The 23,244-nt window shown below is 48.7% G+C and overlaps 1 protein-coding gene and 1 long non-coding RNA gene across 3 annotated transcripts in view; one reads left to right on the top strand and one right to left on the bottom strand.

Annotated features, from left to right (window-relative positions):
* Positions 1-23,244, bottom strand: part of EDC3 (enhancer of mRNA decapping 3) — a 649,718-nt gene that overhangs the window by 502,638 nt on the left and 123,836 nt on the right. The window lies entirely within an intron of this gene.
* On the top strand, positions 4,966-7,500 carry LOC114059714. The gene is made up of 3 exons (XR_003571721.1): positions 4,966-5,071; positions 5,342-5,378; positions 7,202-7,500. It is a non-coding gene; the product is annotated as an uncharacterized LOC114059714 (long non-coding RNA).

Below are 23,244 nucleotides of genomic sequence, written 5' to 3'. Positions count from 1 at the left end.
GCTCCATCACTTTCCTTTCCTGTAATGATGTTGACCTGATTAAAATTTTTATTGGATTTTACAAAATAATTTCATACACGCTGTTCCCTGGAGCACTGCAGAGTGGAGGGAAGGGGGGTGGAGAGAGAAAGAGAGAAGAGAGTATATTAAGAATGAGGTGGCAAAGGAAAATATTTTATTTTACACTGAAATAATGTTTCATGAATGAATAATAGATTAGAAATCTTACTTTTTTCTTTTAAATTTAAATAGTACTCTTACAAGTGCCCCTGAAACATGGTAGGCATGAAAAAGTCACCACTTGAGCATTTCAATTGCCTGTTTCAATAGCAGCTTTGCTTTGCTACGGCTTCCAACCCTTTTCACCGTGTCTCAGCGGTAAGCAAGCCGTGGTTAATGGGTTGCCAGAGATGAGCCAGAGCACAAGGACAGACCTCAGCCCTCCTGGCTGTCCATGGCACTGTCATCAGTCAGCCCAGAGCAGCCCCCACAGTCTGACCCCTGGTTTAACTTGGTTCTTTAACACAAGACCAAACTGGTTGCAGGCATCACACTTGTCCCTCTCCTGTGGGAATGATGGTGTGGGGTAGGTCCCATGGACTCACTGATGAAGCCACAAAGACAGGCCACAAACAGAGGGTCCACACACCAGGGCTCTTGGTTCCTGTCTCCCAGATCCTCGCCTTGGCCAGTGAGCTCTGGACAAGCCTGATGTGCCCCAGGGGAGCTCATGGAGCAGGGCAGACCTCTGGGAAGCCTGAGGCAGATGAACCACAAGAGACAAAGGAGGGTTTTGAAAGTGATGCCATTTTGCTACTGTTTTCCTTCCTTGTGAAAGCAGTGCCCTAAACAATAACGTTTCAGGCACAGAATTCTCACAGGTGTTTCACTCTGGTCCTTAGAAAGAAATCAGGTCTTTGCTGTTTGAGGAATGTCGTGGGGATGATTTAGTTACCCAGTTCCACTTGCACATACTTAAATTACATTGCAAGGCCCTGGCCCAGGGACTAGCTGTTGCCTTCCAGAGGAAGGCAGGCACTCCTGCAACAGGCAGCTTGGCATCCTGGGTCCCGGTGCAATAAAAAAAGTCACCCAAAAATGCTTTTCATGGAGCTCAACATTTGCTTCAGGTCTCCTTTCAGGAGCACCCCCAGAGGGCTGGCTTGCTTGAAAATTTAGTTTCCCTGGTGGCTGCTTATGAAATAAGTATTTCAATGCTGCATCAATGGCTCAATAGACCCTCCCCCCAAGGCACAGTAAGTCTCTGAGCTAAATCTGATGCCAGTTGAGTGAATGAAATCAAGTGAGGGACAAAGCACGTTACTCTGTGGGCACCACTCGCAGCCAGCAGCTGAGAACATCTGCTAGTTCCTTGCTCTCTAGGTGGCTTTCAAGGTCACATTTCTGGAGGTATTAAGGTTGTCTGGGTAACCTTTAATATATGTTTTGGAAGGAGTCTGTGGGGCGAGGGTTGAATTTTTTCCCAGCATCGTCTTCTCTAGCAGTTGCTGTTTGACATTTCCCCAGAGGCTTTAGTTTTATCCCTGCAGGGAGTGTTCAGATAAGCTCCAGGTCAGGCCACCGCTGCAGTCCCCTAAATTCTGCCCTCCTGCTACTTTCCTGCCTGGGACAGGACTGCTGTTTTACACAGCATTCTCTTTATGCTACAGGGAACAGTGCAGAGTGTCATCTCACCTCAAAACAAAGGCAGTACTGCATGCCACACCTGGGATTTTGGAGGGCTCTGCCCTCAGAGCACCATCCCTCCTGCTCCTGCCATCTCCCACTGTGCCACTGTCCTAAGGGCACCCATCCATGTGATTTCAGGATGTATCTGTCACCCAGTACATCTCAATCTTGACTTCAACGCTCTGTGTTGTTCCATTCCCACCTGAGTCCGTCCTGGGCAAAGTTTGGGGGCCAACCACCATACATGCAGGCTCTCAGCAAGCTGCCCCAACCGAGAGGCTGGCAGAGCAGAGATCTGGCAGCACAGAAAAGTATCTTGCAGAAGAAAGGGATTTGCAGTGTAGCAAATAGGTAATTGATAAACACTGGAGCAAGAAAAGTCCAAGCCCTGGCTAAAAATGGCTTATGGTGTTAAGCTGTGCCCATCGTCCAAGAAATGGAGGGCACCTGTCACCACTATCACGCTGCCCCACACTCAGCACAAACCCCTCATTTGTCCCTGACTGACTTTTATTTCAAGTTAAAGACAGTGACAAAGAAAACAAGACTGTAAAGCCTCCCCAAGAGGCAAAGCACAGCAATTCATCACACAGTCTGAGTGGAGTGAGACACAAAATGGCAGCAGCTCCTGCCTCCAGCTCCTGCCTCCATGCTGCACAGTTGCCTCAGCCCTGGCTCAGGAAGGGGATGAGAAATTAGGGACATAAATTCCTACTCTGTGATGGGCAAAAAGACAAGCCCACAGGCTCTAACCAAATCTGGATCTTTCTGGAATTCAGGTGTTAATCTACAGAAAGAAGACAAACTCTCTCCAGACATCCACACTTTACTCTTCCCAGTTTGTGAGGAGATAGAAGGCAGGTACAGTCCCTCTCTGCCAGGTGACCAGATCATGCATAACACACAGCTCTAGGAATCTCATACGTGATCTGAAGGCCTGCTTCCAGATTTCACAGCTTCATCTCCTCCCCTAGGAGCTCCTGGGAAGCTTCCAGCTTTGAAGCTCACAGCCACATATCAGCAGCCCTCCATCCAGGCTCCCTGGAGCGCCTGCCTAAGCCAAGGGCAGTCACCAGCTCACTGGCCAGACTTGGCTTGTGTCTTGTTCCTAAATCACACATGCAGATGGGTTTAAACGCATCAATTGATTTCCTAACCTCACATCTCCTCGTGAGCAGGGGCTGAAACAGCCATGTTACACAGGGCCGAACAGGAGAGGCATGGATTTGGGAACTGCTCCCAGACCAGTGAGGGGGGACAGGTCAACATCAGCTCCCACCAACCCATGCCATCAAAAGCCAACTTTTACAGGCAGGGATCTGGCAGCCAGAGTGTAAAAAGAGCCTGTAGCCCACATCACAAGATACCATCATCACAAGTAGCATCTCTTGGCCTCCATGAAGGCAGCAGCACATTAACTGGATCCCTCAGTACACAGGGGAAAGCTTGTGCTGTTGCTGCTTCACCCTGGATAACAAGGGTTTTCATCTCCAGGTTTATCAACTTAGCACCTTGCCAGAACTAGGACTCATTTTTAGTATTAAAAAATAATGCATATTTATCAAACCTAGTCAGGCAGCGGGAGGGGGGAACAGCTGGCAGCAGCCTCCCTCTCCCCATCTGACATGTGCTTGCCATTTTTCGCAGTTTCAACAGCTCTCCAGCTCTAGTCCTTATAATTACGATGAAAAACCCCTCACACTCAACCATAGTGCCTCGCAGCCAAGATGCCAATATGTTTCCACATAAAAGCCTCGTTCCAAAAAAACCTAAAATTTCCCAGAGTCTCTGCTTTATTCCCATCCTCCCTCACATCATTGTATTCACGTGGCGTTCAATTATTTACAAGCATACAAAGCACTCCAGCTTGGATTCTCAACTGGTATTAATCAGCGAAGTGCCAACTAAATCAACGGAGCTACAAAGATTTGCTCCAGAGAAGGATCTATCCTGCTGTCCCTGAAGACCCCTTCTTCCCTTCACAGCACACACTGGGAAGGAGAGGACGAAACGCAGCTTTGGTTGCAGTTTTTTCAATTCCCAAAGTTTTACACACACACATACACACACATCTCAACATGTTAATGCCCACAAAGTCCTGCTTCCCACTGCTGACCTACTTTCTATTCATGTGCCTGCAACACACTGGCTTCCCATGGCAGCCCCAGATATCCCTGGAAGCAGACATCCACACCTTATCCAGAGCCCTGTGCATGGCTGATCATTTCTAGCTTTCAAGATTCCATCGTTTTAGTTCAATGAGACCAACAGAGCCCAAATCGAGACCAACAGAGCCCAAATCACAGATCAGAGAGGCCAATTCATTGGGATAGGCACAGGATATTCCTCTATAGCTACGGGACAATCTTCAACCAAATGATGCTTTTTAGGGTGGATAAATCTCCACAGACAACTAAGCCTTCCACAAGACCAGGGCCAGCACAACCAATCCCTCAGTAAGTCTCTTTATCACGACTTTGTGATCACACAAAAAGCAGAAACTGACTTTTGAAAGACATTTTGTTATTTACACCTTCACTTTGAATCAGAAAGTGAAGAGTCCATGAGAACATAATATGAGCGTAAAGAAAAGGTCTGGTCCCTTGAGAGCACAGACAGACTGGAGAATCCTGTGTGGAACCCTGGGGCACTGGGCACCTCATTAGGAGATGGGAGTTTAATTGTACTCCTACCGCCACCCCCAGTTCACAAACTGGGGCCTCTGTGTTCAAAACCAGAAGGCCAAGGAAGTGCAGGAGACAGACACCAGGCTGGGTCTCAGTGCACTGAGCGCAGCTTACTCATCCCTCGTGTCCCAGCACCACAGCGGAGAGATGTCACAACGCCTTCATCATGACTGGAATCATAATATCCATGATTCACATGGAACGCTTTTTATACAAAGCCTCGAGATAAAAATAAAACGAAGAGGGGAAAACTTAACAAGAAACTTGTTTCGTTCCCTACAAGATGGATAAACCAAGATGAATGTAAACAGCTCAACTTGACCCAAATATTTTTTCGTTGCTGGGTAACCCCACAAAAAAATGTTGTTATCTCGCTAGCATCTGTGGAGATTAGATGGAAGGGAACTTTAAACAAACATTCACTGTCATCCCTTGTTTGAGGAATTTCAGCCTGGACACAACTCTTGGGACCGGCTGCTCTTGCAGCACCCCAATCCCTTTCAAGAGGGAGCAAGCAGCTGAGGAAGGCAGGAAGCATCTGTAGTATCTCCAACACATGGACATGCTGTTGACATGAAGGTTTACATGAAACATTTGGGTTTACAGCTTTCCAGACTCTTCCAAGAGAAGGATGGGGCTGCTCTGGGAAGGCTCCGAGCAGGAATCGCAGGCTCAGGCCTTGCCTCCAGCAGGAGGTAGGAGGAGGGGTAGTCACAGCAGATGGCTGTGAGCCATTTTGGGTGGCAGTAGGCACCCGCCGAGGGGCTCAGACTTCACAACCCACACTGGCTGCCATATGTTGCGACAGTGGCTCATCATCACACAGGACCCAATTTATAGCATCCTTCATGGCTGAAAGTACCACACTACCTCTCACTGCCCTCCATTAGTGCAATCATCTTCCCACCAAGCATCTCCCAGTACCTCGCTATCACACTTAGTGATGTTTTTTCATGTTTCTGTAGGTGGAGGGAGATCTGACAGATCATCTGAGAGATTCAGGTACGAGGTTTTAGTCTCATTTGTGCTCTGGAGGTCAGGCCTGCTCACTTCTTTACTCCCTCCCAACAGATAAGCGCTATCTCAACAACACACAGATGCTATTAGAGATCACCTTGGCCACTGCTAAGCTGTGCAGCATTCCTGCCGAGTGCATCCCTCAGCTGGAAGCACGTGGCAAGCCAAGGCCGTGCCTCTGACACTGGGAGCTGGGAACAGGTAAGGTGGGAGATTATAGCTCTGAAAATAGGAGTACTTCCAGCAACAGCAGGCTTCCTTGTTGAACTCCTCCCGGGGAAACTCAGGGAAATGAGAGCAGCAGGGAAAGAGACCTCGGGAGGTGGCAGGATGGAAATCAGGCTTCCATCAGCCAGGGCTCAGAGGGAGAGGATGCCACTGGTACCTGGCAATAGGCTGCACTGACACAGTGCACACGAGGGACAGAGTGAAGGTACAGCATCGCTGTGCTCTGTGTGCTCGTGTTATACAGCAGCAGCAACACAACCCCAGTGCTGTGGCATCACAGCAGGGCAACCCTGCAGCCCAGAGAGCTCCAGAGACGGGGAAAGTAGGATGTCTTAGCCCAGTCTGAGAGCAGGGCTTCAGCTCCCCAGGATGGGGGAGTCTCTCACACCTCTGGAGGACCCTTTGTACAGCATGACAGTCTGCTCGAAGCACGCAGTGACAATCACACACAAGATCCTGGGCTGGACCTTCTGCCCCCACGAGAGCAGTAAGTGTGGTCCGATCACCACCCTGTCACCCAAAGGAGCAGAGCACCCCGAACCACTGGTTTACAGCCCACCTGCCAAACTCAAGACTCAGACAATTTGCTCTGTAAGGGTCCTTAAAATATCAACTCAGCACAAGCATTACAGCTCCCACCAGGCTCTGAGGGAGGACAGTCATCCACACTTGTGCTAGGTTGCATCTCTTGGATTTATGGAGAAGTTGGGATATTTTTAACATTTTGAAAGAAACAGCCACTCAGTGTTGGTTATTTTAACTCAGTACAGTCCACACATTCAGGCCAGCCCTACGAGTCCATTTGCTGGTGTCCAAGCCCTCCCTCCACAGCAGCTGCTGGCTCTGGCCTGGTTTTGCCTCCCAACTCACAGCAGTTGCATTTTAACCCTCAGGTGATGCATCTCCTAGACAGGCACAGCCAGGGAGCTTCCTGAAGGAAGCAATTACAGAAATTAAGCTCGCCCAAACAATTAAAAAAGCTGAGATATATGTCAAAACTTCAGTTTTTCTCTCTACTACACCTAGAACCTGCATCGGACCAAAATGCACCAGTAGGAGCAGACTTGACCCTTCTCCAGGTGCTGCCTGAGCCTCCACCCATGCTGATAGCTCTCTGGGCTAGCCCAGAAGCTCCAATTCACCAAGGAGGTCAGCACAGCCCAGTTTTCCTATTTAGACTGAATCAACCAGTTCCCTAAAAGAAGAGGTATTGGTTACACCAGCGCAGACTGGAGCCTGGGAGCACAATTTTCAGCCCTGGAAATCAGAGGCTTCTTTCTGCTCACAGCCTGCTAAAAAGCTCTGTTCCTCCTGCCCTACCTGACAGCTACACACACAGCCAGCCCCATAATCCCCAGCAAAGCACATCTCAGCTGCAACTTAATCTGAACTTCTACTTCAGCTCTCACCGACAGCTCAAGTGAAAATGAAAAGCAACTGATAAAGGAAAACCCACAAAGTGCAGCAGGTGGTGAGGGGGCCAGAGGCAGGGAATGTGACTGGAAGGAGCAATGCACTGCTAGATCTGTGCTGGCAAACATTAATTGCTTTTCAAGTATTCCAGTGCTTTCCTTCCCCAGTGGCTGCAGAATTTCTGCTCACTCTCCAGTGACTGAGGAGGAGAGGAAAAGCCAGAGCATATCAGAAGAGCAAGCCCAGAAACTGAGCATCCACAAAGTCACCCCACAGTGGACAACAAGAAGCTCCAGTGACCCTAGATGAAGCTGCTGACATTTCTTTTAAGCACCATTGCAGAGCAAATCTACCAGGTCACCTCAGCCTTCTCTGGGGGAATCTGAACCACTTGAATTTCTACTCAAGTGCATGATTTGCTTCCGATCAGAGATACGTGTAGGAAAAAGCATAAATAAAACCAGCACAGCCCAGATGTTTTGCCCCAGATTCAGCTGCATTTCTGAGGCTCTAAAGAACAGAAGAATGACCTTCTCCTCTGTCCTGCTGCCCCCCATGCCACAGTAACTTCCAGCTCTCAGAGATGGGCCCCACTGACAGTCAGCACATCTCCTGCTGTCAACACCCTCATTATAAAACTGGCTTTGTGTATCCCTCTGCTGCTCTGGGGCCTAGAGAGGCCAGGACTGGTAAAGCACAACCACCACCAGGTACCATTGCTCAGCTGTCACAAATATCATCTACAAGTGTCCCCATCTCCTCCAACCCCTCCCTGCAATAGTCCTGAGCCAGCACTAGGCTTCAGGTTCAGACCCTCAACCCTTCAGCAGATCCCCTCTGTGAGAATCTCACCCAGCATCACACACATGAACCCACAGCAGCCACAGAAGTGTAAGTAAATAACCTGTGTTAGCTAAACCTTCCTCCAAGTGGGCAGGAATCGGTGCTGCCATTTTTGCTGGCAGTGTCACGAGTGCCTTTCCAGCACTGTAATGTTTCTGATGAGATCTTAGAGGAAAGGGACTAAGGAAATGGCATCTCATCCTGCCTTTCCAGAGCCAAGTCTCATCATGAGAGAAGGGGAAAAAAAAGCATCATCATTTTTAACACAGGAGGAAGTAATTGCTCCTACAGCAGCACGGACAAGCTCACCTTCCACTCAGCTGGTCAGCACCCCAGGGGCTGCTGTAGTGTGGGAGGATCTGGGATTGAATGCTGTCATTGCCTGCAAGGAGACAACCAGGGTGTTGTGAGCAAGGGGGGGGACAGAACCCCAGATCACTCTTGCAAAAGAAGAGTGAAAAGCAAGTCCCCTGGAACCTGTGGCAGCACCACGGCCATGGCCACCTTGCAATCAAGCCACTAGGGTGTGACAAAACACCACCAAGGGGACATGAACAAACACCCACCCCATCACCACGGGGGTGCTGAGGAGCAACAAGCCATTTGGGGTCCAGGAGAGGCACTTCGGGGGCAGCGGCCAACAACACAACACGTACTGCAGATAGGAGTGTCCTGTTGTACCTTCCTACACGCTGCCCTGTTTCCCTGAAGACACAATTCCAAGCCCTCCAAAAATCAATGAGATAACAAGGAGATGAGTTGCAGCCAATATGGATTTGTCAAGAACGAATCACATCAAGCCCATCTATCTCCTGCCTGTAACAGCCTAAGAGGCTTCCAGCACGGCACTCCCTGTCAGACACCTCCACTCCAGCAAGGCTTTTGATGCTGCCCAGTCTGCAGTTCCCATAAGCGAGGAGGATGTGGGCTTAGGAGAAACAGCAACAAAGCAGGCATAAAACTGCTCAGAGGGATGTGTAGAGGGCAGGTGTAAGCGGTCTCCTCTGCTACAAAGGAAGAGCATGTTGACAAACAGGATTTTGTAGGTGCCTGTCACATACCTGCCATCTTCAGAGCTTCTGCTACTGGCCTGGATCAAGGAACAAAAAGGAAACTTCTTAATTCCACAGGCAGAATGAAGGTTAAAAGAACTGCAGGTTCTTTTGGAAAACAGGACTAGAAGATGCTAGTATCTCAAGGAATCATCCTCTTTTTTTTTTCCCCAGGCAGATACAAAGGCCAGGTTTTTCTCTCCAGCAGGAATAATCAGCTGTCCAAGAACAAGTGTCCAAATAGAAAGAACAAGTTTTCAGGGACTCGCTTCACTACTCTTGCCTATCAAGGGCTACTGATGCTACAAGGACCTGTGGCCTCTTGCTCTTAACCCAATGACAGTACTGTGGAGGGTCAAGGCAGACTAGCAGCATGTTGCATTAGGTAGACATCTACTCAGAGATCCCTTTCCTAGCAGCTTGCAAACAGAATCAGTATCAAGCCCAAAGGCCCTGAACAGGATCAGAAAGCACGAATTCCCACTCCCGGGCTGCTCTTTATCTACTGCATCACTGTCACCTCGTTGCAACTGGCACATCGACTGGCTCTTTCAAGAGCTGCTTTCGACAGGAAAGGCGTTCCTGTGCCAGCAGCGCATCACGCTAATGCTGACAGCCAAGCACATGCTACCTCTGACTGCTGTGCTCACCATATATGTTTCATAAAGTTGTCTCAACTGCCTGCTCAGTCCCTCCCCATAACCAGCTGCACCTGATTCTGCTGTCAAGTCACCTTCCTCTTCCCCCGGGACGACTCACACTGTTTTAACCTGTAGCCTCCTCAAGACAAGGACTTCCCATCTCCAGTTCAGTTTGCCACTAGAAGCAAGCAGAGCACGAGTGCCTGCAAAAATAATGAGCCAGCATCTCCAGATGTGGCTCTTTCTATGGAAAACCGTGGCCAAGACCCTGCAATGAGCTACACTTGTAGCCTGCTGGGAAGAGACACCTGAAGCCATTCTCAACATGATCCTTGGGCTTTCCCCTTTGACCAGGTACTTGGTTTATCTCAGTGTGAGCTGGTGGGGAACTGGACCTTGCAGCCTTGGGGAGCTCTGATGTTCCAAGTCACTGCCAGAATAAGAAAGCAGAGTTTCCAAATAAGTGGCATTTCTTTTCCTTTGGCTGCCAATTGCAGGGAGGACTGAGAAATAGCAGTGGATTGACCAGGCTCCTATGGGGGTGACTAACAGGAAGATGATCCAGCAGCTGTGGCAGAGGAGTAGATGGCACTGCCCCCCACAGCTGCCTTTGTAGAGACACCTTCCTCACATGTAATGAGGGAATCCTTGTACCACACTCACCCTCTCTACATCTCCCAGGGACATATTTTTGCCGTGTGCTCCGAGAACCCAGAATGGGAAGCAAACACTTGAAATGAAAGCAGGAGAATCAGGTCATGGAAGGAAAGTCAGCATCACACTTCAGGTTCAGAAGCACCCAGTCAGCTGGCAAAATCCTCTCCACCGGTGTGGATGTGAGCAATGGGTATTGACAAGGCAGATTACACAGAGCATCACCCAGACCACAGGCTTTTAGCACCCTGTGGAGCATGATTGAATGCAGTCTTATCCCCCCAAAATAAAGTCTGAAATAAAATATTGCAGCAGAAATTACAGTGAGACTTGGGGTCATCCTGAGGCAGATCTCTTCATGGTGAGGGGCAAGACAACCCACGCATCAGGAGCTTGACCAAATTTAAAGAAAGGTCATGAGAAGAGACAAAGAGGATGAACTGGCATGTATTTATGAGCCAGCACAAAAGACAGGAGCAAGATCAAGCTGTAAAAGCAAGGCATTAGCACCTCTATAATCAGCATAAATCCATGAGGATCTGCCATCTCTCTCACCAGTACTTACTGCAGTTTCTCTCCTGAAGGATGGGCTATACAGGTACATCTGCACACACTCCTTCAAACTAAGAGCTCACAGCATCTGACAGCCTTGGAGCAGTGAGGTGAGGCTCCACAGCCTGCCATTGTATCTCCCCTTCAGAAGAGCTTGGGCATCATTAACACTGCCAGAAAAGCCTCAGAAGTTTAAAGCAGGGCTGTCATTGCTTCCGTCAGTCACACAGATGCCAATGCCACAAGGGTGCCCTAGAATTTAGGCAAGGTCAGCTGGGAGCTGAATGGAAGACACAGGTTATATAAATTCACCTCAGAAATGGCCCTGAGCACTGGAAGTCAGGGGTTACTGTGCCACTGGCAAGTCTGTTCAGTTCTGAGGTTCCTCACCATCCTTGCTGCCATTAAGATACTGTGTCAGAGCACCTGTGATCCACACTATTAACACCAGGATGTCAGCTCATCCCAGCCTGAGAACAGCAGCACAGCCACAGCTATTCATGGCTTTTGCCACCTCTCAGATAGACCACAGCAATATGACAGCCCTGCTGTAAGAAGATCTCTCCAAAATATGCTCTGCACCCCAAGTGCTCTGTAATCCCATCACCACACCCACACCAAGCTGTTCCTCTGCCTCCCAGCTCCTGATCCAGACATCCAGGAGAAACCTGACTCAAGGCCTTGGTCCTCATGTCTCTGCAGCCTCAGCAGCAGAGCTAAGGCTGCTTCCCAGGATGGAGTCCTGGGCATGACACGTGGATCACCCCAGAGCACCAGCAGATCTCGAGGGCTGATCTCATCCACACGCAGCAGAACCTCCTCAGCCTGCCTTGGGCTGTCACTGCCCAGGGAGCACAGCAGATTATCAGACAGACTTCCTGCAAAAACAGCTGGGTTTCTTTGTGCTACCTGGCCTGACAGAAATGCACCATGACATGTGGATTTAAAGGAAATACTCTAGAACATGACTTTCCATTGCAGGCACTCAACCCCTGGGACGACACTGAAATATCCAGACCCTGAGAGATGCAGACACGTTCACTGTCACGCATGACTCAAATATCTCAGTTCTGCACCCTCAGAGCACAGGAAGCTCTGTCTGCAGCCCACGCTAATGGTGGAGAGTTCACGAATTCTCAGTCAGCCTGCTCAGCCACGTCAAATTAGCAGGGCAGTTCTTTGATTCCGCTGGAACAGGACTGGGGCAGGTTATTTGGAACAGGACAGGTATTACAGACATGAAAGAGAGGCGAGCTCTCCGGTGCAAGCAATGATTATCGTGGCACGAAGTGACACAAAGATATGATGTTTGAGCCTCTGCTGAGCTCATACAATTCTCTTATGGCTTCCCTCTGTCATCTGTAAAGACAAGGATAACTTGGCTCACCTATCAAATTCCTATTTACATCACCTAAAAGGAATAAAGGTCTGGTCCCATGAGGTTCTGATTCACTCTGCTGAAGGTGCCTTATGCTTTTAAGACAAGTTAATGGGAGCTGTGATACAAAGCAATCCACCTTGTTTGGATGTGCTGGAAGAGATGACTTATGAAGAAAGGCAGCTTCAACACCTCACCTTGCAGACTCCCCAACGTTGCTACAGGCCTTTTCTTTACCTGCCTCTGCCAATTTTCCACCATGAGCTGCAGTACTTTATTATCACCTCTCCAAGGTTCCTCCTCAAGCTCCAAGCTCATCCCAGACTGCTTAAACGCCAGCCAGTGCAGGCAGAGAGCCATTAGCACTGCAGTGCTGTTATTGCTGCTGCCTGGGCTGGGATTAATGCTGCTCAGCCACAGAGCAGTGAAAATATTGACTTTCCAGCTAATCAAACCAAATTCCATGAAAACTACAACTTAAAAAAAAAAAAAAAATCCATCAATGATTTATAAACATTTGAAAGTGCCAGATTGATTGCATCTGGATTACTGCTGCAGAGGGGGCTCAGGTCTGGCTGAGGAGGAGATGGACTAGACAGCTGCTTAGAGCCAATGTTATGTGTCACCCTGCACCACCAGGACTGAACAGACCTTCTCAGTCTCAGTCAGAGGAGGAGCACTGTGTCACCCATGTTGGTGTAGCCCCACTCGCTCCACAGTGCCCAGCCTACAGGCAGAATGTACCATCCCAGCTGCTGGAACCACAAAGATTAGAAGCCTAACAACCTTGTTGTTCAATTTCTGACTCTGGAATAAAAAAATACATATATCCCAACCCCCTTCATCCATTTCCTGCCCACCAATCAGGTTGTTGGCATGCCCAGAACACGCCAAACTTCAGCTGGCCTCATGGGAAGTGAGAGGACTTTCTAGCCTGGCCTTCTCTACACCCAGCCCAGCCATCCTACCTTCATGCCATCCTTCCAGACAAGGAGAAGTATTTTATTATCCCAACAACCTTTCCAAGGGGAACAAAATACAGGAAATTATGAAAGATGCAACAAGTCCAGATGATCTATCTTTATTTCACCCCAAAGAGAAGAGCCAACTTTTCCCACATAGAAGAAAATAATTCTGCTGTCTAATTCCAACTTGGACAGGGGGAACTTTCTGGAAAGAAACACAATAAAGAATTTCAGTTGCATTGCAGAAGTTGGTTTGTAGTGCCATTGCAGGCTGCCTTTGCTCTCCAAGTCTCTGGAGCTACATCTGTACACAAGAGAAGGCAGCACAAAGTCCTCACCCCTGAAACCATATATCCAGCACTTGAAATCAGGAGGGGAAACAGAGGCCTACAAATCTTATCCTGAAACACAAAACTTTCCTTCATTAGCAAATGCTGTGAGGACAGAGCCCTTCAGGGCAGGGCAGACAAATAACAGCAGAGGCCCAAGGGCCAAGATGGGTGCAGGGGGCTGTGCTGGGCCCCACCTCCTACAGCTGTGCCCCAAACCTCAATGACTGCCCTGGCAGGAGGCACAAATGCTGACTGAAGTGCTGTGATTTCAGCATTCCGAGTCCTTCCTCTATAATCCTCCCTGTAATCCTGTGAGCTAACACAGCTCCACACCACAGCCTCTCCCTTGGCAGGAGCACTGATAACTCCATGGGGTCTGCAGAGGCAGCTGCAGAGAGAGCTGGAAGAGCTCTGCACCTGCACAACCTGGTCTTTGTACCAGGCGAGCAGCAAGGTGCAGCCCCATCCCCAGAGGCTGGCAGTATTCTGTCAGACATGCCAAGAGACCCAGCTTTCCCAGGAACACTGCACCTACTTCCACATGGAAAGGCATGGGCAAGAAAACCTCAGTTCACTGAGTCAGGTACCTCCTGTCCACGTTGTGCCCACAGAGTCCAGTGCAGATGTGCTGCCCCACACCATAAGGGACAAATCTACCCCTGATCCTTTATAGGGGCCAAGCTCCCAGAGTCTGCCAGCTGCTTGACCACAGACCTTCTGACAAGAAGGAAAACACTTGGCTGCCAGCTTTCTCCAATATCCAACCCCCACCAAGCTCAAGATCTGGGCAAAGGGCCTCTCCCTCCCTGGCACTGAACACAGTGGACAGGGCACCTCAAAACTCTGCTTGCACTGGTTGCTTGATGGCTGGGGTTAAATCATGACACACTGAAAGAAGGAAATTAAACCACTTGTTTCTCTCTCACTACTGAAAATAAACTAGGGCCCTAAGGTAGTGGTTCCAGACACAAGATTAGAAAACATTCCTTGCCCATAACCTTCCTGGAACAAGCCTTCCCATCTTTTCACACCAGAGTAAAGATATCTTAAACACAACTCATTCCAAAGTACTGCTGGTTCCTCCCCAAATGTCTAAGAATAGTCTCACCCTGTATGTATTTAAAGATTTTTCCCTAATCAGGAAAGAAACAGGATAATCACTTGAAGTAATTTAGTGAACTAGTTAAGATTCACAAAAACATCCACTTTATTTGGCAGGATGGCACATACATCGGTCTGACCCTCAGTGCTCATGTCAGGAGCTTGAGGGCAGGGCTGCACCTCAGTTCTGGGCCACTGCAGTGCCAGAGACAGGGGTTCCCATACCACAAAAACAAGGATCACAACGACCACGACAGCCAGCAAAGCAGCAAACACACAAACACTGCCTGGGTTTTCTGCCACAGCTGCCTTGGCCAGTGACGCTGCCTCCTAAGAGACTGCATGAGGAGGAAAAGGAGGAGAGGTCCCTGGTAGTGCCACATAACCAACAGCACTTGTCTCAAATGCCACCTCCCCTCCTTTCCAGTGCTTTTTTCCCATTCCATTCTTGCTGACCTCCTGTCCAAGGTCAGCTGCTTCTCCAGCTCTGCTGCCTGCACACACACACACATTTCTCACCATCACCCTCATCCTCATCCTCGACGGTGAAATCGTTTCTTTGCGCGAAAATCAGAGGCCAAGGTTGAAAACTCAGACTCCGGTTTAAGTAAAGGCTATTTTAGAAAACTCCTGTATACTCATGAGTTTGCTCATGGAAATCAATGGCATGCTAACAGATGTACCAAATATCCCCCAAAGTGCATGTGTCAGTGCATTTCTTCCTTCAGAGATCATTAATGGCTCACAACCAAGGTCAGGAGTCAAGTCTAAGACTTTGCTGCTGATAAAAATGAAAGCGGCCTTTTGCAGTGACACAGGGCACAACCTGCCCAGCTAATAGACTCACAGGAACTCCACTCCCAGACCTCCAATCCCCCAGTTTATAAATAATAAATTGCCATTTGAAAGCTGCTCTCTAGGAAGAGCATCCTGAGCCTTCCCCACCCCTTGGAGAGTACAAACGCAGAGACAAGATGACTGAAACACAGCAGATTAAAATAGCTGTAACTAAAATCAGCTCCAAAGCCAGAATAAAAGCCAAGCACAATGCCAAAATCTTCTGGAGAAAGAAAGGTTTTTTAGCAGAGAAGGCCTAAAATGGGCAGGCCTGGCACCAGCACCCCCCACCCACCCACTACGAGGAAAGGCACTCGGTCACCATAGAGACAAAGCACAGGCACGATGCTTCTGTCCCCGCTCTGAAACCTCCGTCTGTCCCCACTCCACAGCCTCCATCTCCTCCGAGGCTCCGGAGCAGATGGCAAGCTGTGAGCAGGGGAAGGAGGGACTGGTGAAATGCTGCATGTAAATAAGACCGCTAAACACTCCTCTTGTGACTCGGCAGCAGCCGGGCAAGGCTATTAAGAGGCTGCTGCAGGCAAACGGTCAGCCAGCAGTAATGAGCCGGCCACGAGTGACTGATTCCATGTCAAGGTTGGGTGCTATCGATCAGATGTGCAGCTGCAGTCCTGCCACTTCAGGAAAGATGCGGGCTGATGGATCACCTGCAAGGCCCACACCACTGGGAGAAGGCAAGGGAGCACAGCATCCTGAGAGAGGCCAGGACAGCACCATGACTTTGGGCAGGAGCCATCCCAAACATCAGGCTTCTGCCGGTTTCCAGAAGCAAATGAAGATGTTTCCTTTCCCTTTCACCTCAGGAGTGTTCCCACTGCTGGTGCTCACCAGTGCACCATATCCCAGCTCAGCTTGCAGGACCTGGGGGTTTGAGATGAAGGGTCTGCCCAGGATCAGTCATTAGATCCGTCACCAAGAGTTATGGAATTCTCTGGGCTTGTGCTCTTCCACTCCTCCCTTACGCAGCCTAAAAAGACTAGTGATAGTCACAGCTCAAATACTCTATTTAAAGACTGCCTTGAGGACTAGAAGTTAATTTTAAAACTGACCTAAGCTCTCTGCCATAGTACCTCAGGAGGAGTCTGGAAGGGTGGGGGTACTGCTAATGCATGTCTAGAGAGCGTGTGTTTTACCTCCCAGCTCTTATTTCTCATTATTAATGTCAAGGTTTTTTAACAAAATTTGTCTTGGTCAATTAACTCAGACGGGGTTGCTTGTAACATTCCAAATAAAGCCAGCCACATCCTGCGCTCAGAAAGACAAGTGAGCATAGCTCAGGAAACAAAGGAATGACAAGGGCAAGGCATGACTCACACCCACCCCACTCCCACATCCCAGAAAACAGCCCACCCTGTGAGCCTGGTGAGGACACTGATACCCCAGCAGGCTCCACCTTTCCCCAGATGGAAGGGTTCTCTTTGCTCTCCTGCACGCCAGGGCTAACACCTGCCTGCGGCTCAGAAGATAAAAAACCTGATTTGAAGTATATTTGCCCAGACAATCTACAACAAAAGAGTCACAAGGCGCAATAACACTGTTGCACACTACAGATGGAAAGAAGGATTCCTTTCCGTAGGAAGGTGTTACTTTTGCACTGAAATATCTCCTGGTTTGATTTTTATCAAATTCAATCACAGTGCATTGAAATTTAAGGTACAGTCAGAATGACCAGGGCCGTGAGGGGCCACCCAACATCTCTGCAGCTGGGTAAGAATCACACTGGGGAAGCTGGGCCCAATTCCCCTGGTTGCAGTAGTTACTCACACTCTGCAGTGGGTCACTTTACATGATTTCTTCTCCTTGCCTGGATGACCACTGCTGTGGAATTGTAAAGCAGTGACCAGTTGGCACCTAAGAGGGATGCAGGCAGAGATGTATTAATCCTGGACTGCTGAATGCGTATGCTTCCCTTCCCAAAAGCACCTCAGGCTGTTCCCAACCAAGAAACACTTCCTGTATCAAAGCATCCAAGTATTTCTCTAAACTATGCCATACCCAAGAGAAAGGATTCATTCCAGGGAAATCTGGACAAAAAGTAATGTAAAACTGCTTCACAGATCCAAAACAAAGTGTTTTGACTATGAGAAATTCATCCCTCAGCTGAAAAAAACCTTTTACCAAACTCATCTCAAATTTAGGGTGCTCACAGGAGCTGTACTTTCACACAAATAGAAGCCATTGTACAAATAGCGAGGAAGGATTTTTGAAAGCCATCATCTGAACTCACCACTTTTCCTGAGGAACGCATTCACAAGTACATTTTTTGCTACGGGAATTATAGCACATGTCATTTCCAACCAGAACATGCAGCAGGAGTCACTAACATCTCGAATGTGAGATATGGACAGAGCAGGCACAAAACAGCGGGTGCCTGGAGCAAGAATCGCCTCCGGCCTCCCCGCAGGCCTCCCTCATCGAGTCAACCACTAATGAAAACTCAGAACAACCAGTCCTGGGGGAGCAGCCCCCACACGCTGCGTGGGCAGGACAGACCCTACCACAGACTGTCACCTGGATTGACAGACGCAATGGGACCAGGAGAGGGAAGACTCCTGCAAAGTGCCAAGATCTGTGAGGGATAAGAGTTGTGTGGAGAAAAGCAATGTGCTGGTGACCACGAGTGCCCAGCCCTGCACTAAATGGCTGGTTTGGGCGAGTGTTTATTCACAGCGACTCCACAATTTCATATTCCAAGCAATGGAAATGAGGATGGCTCTACACATTCTGGTTTCAAATGCCCTCACAATGTGCTTGCACACCTCTCTGTGCTCGTACAGCTCTCAGGAGCTGTTTTACAAACAGACATGATGAAATATCAAGTGAAGCCTCAGAAACAGCTCCATCAGTGGAACCAAGGGAATCCTTTAGGACCTTCCAAGCCACCTCTGCAAACCACCCCAGGCACACATCCCTGCTCAAAACACTTCCATACGTAGTCCCTGTTTAAGGACTGCCAACCTCAGCAGTATTTCAGCTGAGGAACTGAGGCTTCATTCCAGCTTTGCACTGTGGAAGCTCCATGGCTGCGGCTTCTCTCTGCCACAACACACCTCACCCAGTCCTCTGAAGGACAGGGACACTTACCCCATCCCAAGAAGCAGCCTGACAGTTGGACTGCAAGCCCTGTTGGTGAGAGGACATCCCATTATCTGCACCAGGACACATGAAGAACTGTAGATAACAAAATATATAGATACCAGTCTCTGACCTAGAAGTGCGGAAAAATTATTGCTTTGATTCACAGCACAAACTACAATATGAAGAAAAGCAAGACTGATTTCTACTAATTAGAATCACAGAATCACAGACACCTCCCACTAGCCCAGGTTGCTCCAAGCTCCGTCCAGCCTGGCCTTGGACACTTCCAGGGATGGGGCAGCCACAGCTTCTCTGGGCAACCCCAGAGGATCTCCCAGGGAGAGCACAGCCCAACCCAACACACAGGCACTGCCTCTGTGTCTTTCTGCCACCAATGTCGAGTGCTCTCGATGAGAGCTGGGATCAATACACACTCCTGCTAAAACCAAGGTTGAGCCCAACAATTTGACACTGACTAGAAGCAGAAGTAAGACTGACCTCATCGATTTTCATTTTCCAAGCAAAGGCATTGAGTAAGGGGGAGACTAGTCTTTGCCAAAAGCAAAAGACTAATTTGGTGGGGGTTTTCTATTTTTAATTATTTTACATTTCATATCCATGCCCTTGATCCCACAGAGATTTAAGATTTCTTTGGGCCTGCACACTTGAGTAAGGTTGTGTGTGCATTTAAGGTTGTGTGTGTGGGATTCAAGACCAAGGCATTACTGAGTACTAGGCGAGCAAATTTGCTTAATAGGATTTTTAATTTGCCATTATCCCTTTAAAAATGTGTTTGTTCGCTGCTAAATAGTAATAAATTAGCCTAAAAGCAATGATTTATATTTCTTTAGCATCTTGGAGGCATCTCAATGCATTTTACTAATGACAGCAGCCCAATGAGGCCAAATCAACTGCCACAGATCTTGCAGGGCCTGATTTGAAGATGAGGCCTTTACAGCAGAAAGCTTGAATTTTGCACCAACTCACTGAAAAATGTATTTATAATTTCAAGTGGGAGGGGAGACGCACAGGAGCTCTGCAAGAAGAATTTAGTCTGTTGAAAGGAAGAATTCTTTCAGCAGATTTTTGTACCCTGCCCACCTACCACCCTCCCTGCCATCACACATCAGGAAGCAGAGTTGCAGACAGCAAGCCCAGCCCTTCCAAGGATGCTGACACAGCCTCCCTCACGCCTGGGCTTTGGCACACAGGTACTCAGAGCCTGGCTCCTTCTAGCAGTGCCTCCCCCTGCACTACAGCACAACATCCCAGCTCTGGAGGCACACACTTCTCCCAGGGCAGAGGTGCAGCAGCCCCAGCCCAGCCTGCCTGTATCTTTGGTGCTGGCTTCAACAGGCAAGGATGAACCCTGGAGGAATCAGTGTTTCACAAGGACTACAAAGCTGTCTTGAGGCTTGCCTGCTTCCGGAGCTCCCTCCCCAAATTAGAAGGGTGTTAGCCCCCGAGAAGAGGCCGAAGAGGTGACAGACACTAACCAGGCACTTGCCTCCAAACTGTGGCACTAAACCTCTAGATTTTGTCATTCCTCTCCACCATAACCTGCAGCACATATCACAGCCCGTTTCACTCCCAACACTATCTCTGGAGCAGAATTACTGCAAAGGCAAGGAGGGAAGGGAGAAGACCAGCAATGCCCAAAGAGGCACCAAGGCTGACCCAGAGTGACAGAGGCAAAACACACTACCTTTACCCCCCAAAGAGCCACATCCTGACCACACTGCCCATCTCTCTCCCCACCAAACCAAGCTGCTCGTTGCAGTGTAGCTGTATGCTAATGAAGCACTTGGTGGAAATAGATTTTCTGTTCTGCCTGGCCGTGGACTGCTGGAGCCAGGGTCATTAGCTATGCACGGCTAGCAGGCAGCTCCTCATTAGCAGGCCACTCGTCTGCTCCAGCCACCGACATTATTGGTTCAAAAGAGTGTGCCCAGCCATTATTGCCCTCACTAGAAACTCAGCCTAATTGGCTTAGGAGAAATACAGGTTAAGAGCACGAACAGCTCTGCAGCTAGCACAGTTTTGCCAAGTCATGATTTTATGAGTTCAGGGAATTGCACGCCCTCAGGTCCCGGAGTCTTCGGCTCTGCACTTAACCTCACTTTCTGAATCGACTGAAGGAGATGGGATGCTTCTAACCTTGATGGCTACAGGGGGGAAGAATGGTCCTCGAAGGGCTGCAAGCCAGAGGGAGCAAGCTCACTTGTTATATTCTCTTTATTCTGTGACTCACACCATTTCCCAGGAAGCAGTTGGTAATGTAACTTCCACAAATGTGGATAAACAGGTACACCGGCTCCCCTGAGCCCAGGAAGAAGCCAGTCCCACAAACCACTGCCCCAGGCAGTTACGCTTTCCTTGTCTTCTGAAGCCAAGCACACACAGAACTACCCCTGAGGACAGGGAGCCCCTGTCCCCTGGCACCAATTCAGGGAGCCCCTCACCCTGAACACCACCAGCCTGCCCCTGCTTACAGGGCTGGTGTGGCTCCATCCACCATCACAATCCAACCTGAGAGAAAGGGGAGGAACGAGGGCTAGGGGAGCCCTCCTCTCCAGCCACAACCACCACCAAAACAATTCCAGCAAAGCATACCTTCAGTTCCAAGCTGTTCCTGTTCAAATGATCAGTCATTCATGGTCCTTCTTAGGAAGGCTCAGGAAGAGCCTCAGCAGAGGGTTCTCCCTCTGAAGCTGAAATAAATTATCAGAACTGCTCCCCAAATTTCTTGCACACCTCTCCCCAACACCCCCACTACCTCAGCTCCTGTGGTCAGCAAGGTTTGTTATCTCATGAGTTCCAGGTGCTGTAATGCTCATCTGGCATTAGAATTCCTTGCTGATCACCCCTGCCAGTGTCACCTGTTTTCAATTACCCATGGACTGAGCAAGGGACTGTATCAGTGGGTTACCCCCACCCTGGTCTTTCTGCCACCTGAAATTTTGGTATGAACACCTCTCTGATTCCAGCTGCCTCTCCTTTTCAAGAGTGGGGCAAGACTGGATTTCAGCCTTGTGGCCCAAATTCACAGAACTGGTGAGGTTTGCCTGGTTTCCTGGGGCCCACACTCTCAGCAGACACTCGACTCGATGTTAGGAGTCTGTCTGAACCTTCATAATAAGTCAGGGCTGAGCTGATCTGCTGAGAACTCAAGCAGGATAAAATGGATGGGAGAACTAGCACTGTCAAGATCATCTTGCAGCCTATTTCTTTCTTCCACCATTCTGATAAAATTCCCTGCAGATTCTAGAAGAAATTTAATTTTTTACGGTGATGTATGATGCAGAGGAGTTATGCATTTAGGGGTTTTTTTGATAGCATTGCTCACGCAAGCTTCCCTTTACTTCTTACAGTAATCAGTGTCTCACTCTCTGGATAGAGACCAATACATAAAGCAAGCCTTGTCCATCTTACTGGAGCAGATCAGAAATTTTTCATCAGAGCATTGCTTGCCAGCAAAAATATATATATATATATATATATACATATATAAAATAAAAAGAATCAATTTTATTCATTTAAATCAACACATCTCAGAAAATACTAATGTCACAGAGACTGTTCCATAGCCTTTCCGTTTTAAAAAAATGAAACAAAGCACTTTGAGAAGTCTAAAACGCCCTGTTCAAAATGATTTTTCCAAACAAAATCATTGTGTTTGTATTTTAAAAATACTGGCAATCTGCAAAGGCTGAAATAGAAATGAAATGTTTAATTTTGGAAGAACATATGCTTCATCAGAGTTTTTAACATTCATTTCGGAGCCGAGAGAAAAAACTGACGCCACGGACTTTCTTGTCGAAAGGAAAACTCGCTTCTTCCCCCGTTCTAATATTTATCACTTCTGCTCGGTGTTAACAAAATGCAGAAATACTTTTCACTTGCTGGGTGACCGCAGGGAGCAGATCTCTGCTAAAGAGCTGCGGCACTTCAGCCTGGAGGCAGCTGCCCTCTGCAAATCCCTCGTTCCCCGGGAAAGGCCTCGGCTCTGGAGGTGGCAGCCCTGCGGTGACAGCAGCCTCCTGTCCCGACCGGCCGGAGCAGGGAGCGATAGATCAGCATTGCTGTCACAGTGCTGTCAGTGCCCGCCCCTGAACGTGCAAACCGATGGCTCCACCGGGGCTGGATTAATTGAATCCCAATCCTCCAGGCATCCTCCAGAGACAGGACTTGGACACAGCAACTCGTGCCTTTGGCACAGGAATGCTGCTTTTGTTTGAAAGCACCTCTTTCCCAGAATGTGTTTAAAAGTGATTAGCAATTGGCGCATAAACAAATGACGGAAAGCTTTGTTATGCATTGTAATTCAAATCTGTGGTTAGCACATCTCTGCTGCTCTCCCTTCACCCACAGAACCACAGAAAGGGGCTGGACATGGCCCTGGCTGAAGCTGCTCTGCAGTGACAAGAGCAAGAGCAAGCAGCAGGAGCAAACATCCTTCTCATCTCCCCTTCAAAATACAGTCCCTGGAATGACCTGGCAAATCTGGCTCTGGTCCTTCAGCCTGGAAAAGCAGAGATGGACAACTAGTGTCTGCCTACATGAGCAGGACTGAGGCTCCCATCAACCTCCCATGAGCCAGGGGATGGAGAAGGAGGCACCTCTGCCAGAGGAGATAACCAAATCCACACCTGATTTGGTACAAGCAGCTCCAGCTTTCTCACTGGAGTAAGAGGCAACAAGTTTACTGTTCATGTTCCAGTAAGCACCAAAGATCAAGGGCTTTTTGGAAAATACA

This window comes from Empidonax traillii, unplaced genomic scaffold, assembly GCF_003031625.1.
Source record: "Empidonax traillii isolate 1590-97213 ecotype Southwest subspecies unplaced genomic scaffold, ASM303162v1 scaffold12:size2584012, whole genome shotgun sequence".
Taxonomy (NCBI): Eukaryota; Metazoa; Chordata; class Aves; order Passeriformes; family Tyrannidae; genus Empidonax; species Empidonax traillii.
Note: the sequence above shows the minus strand (reverse complement) of the source record. Positions and strands in the feature narration are given on the sequence as shown.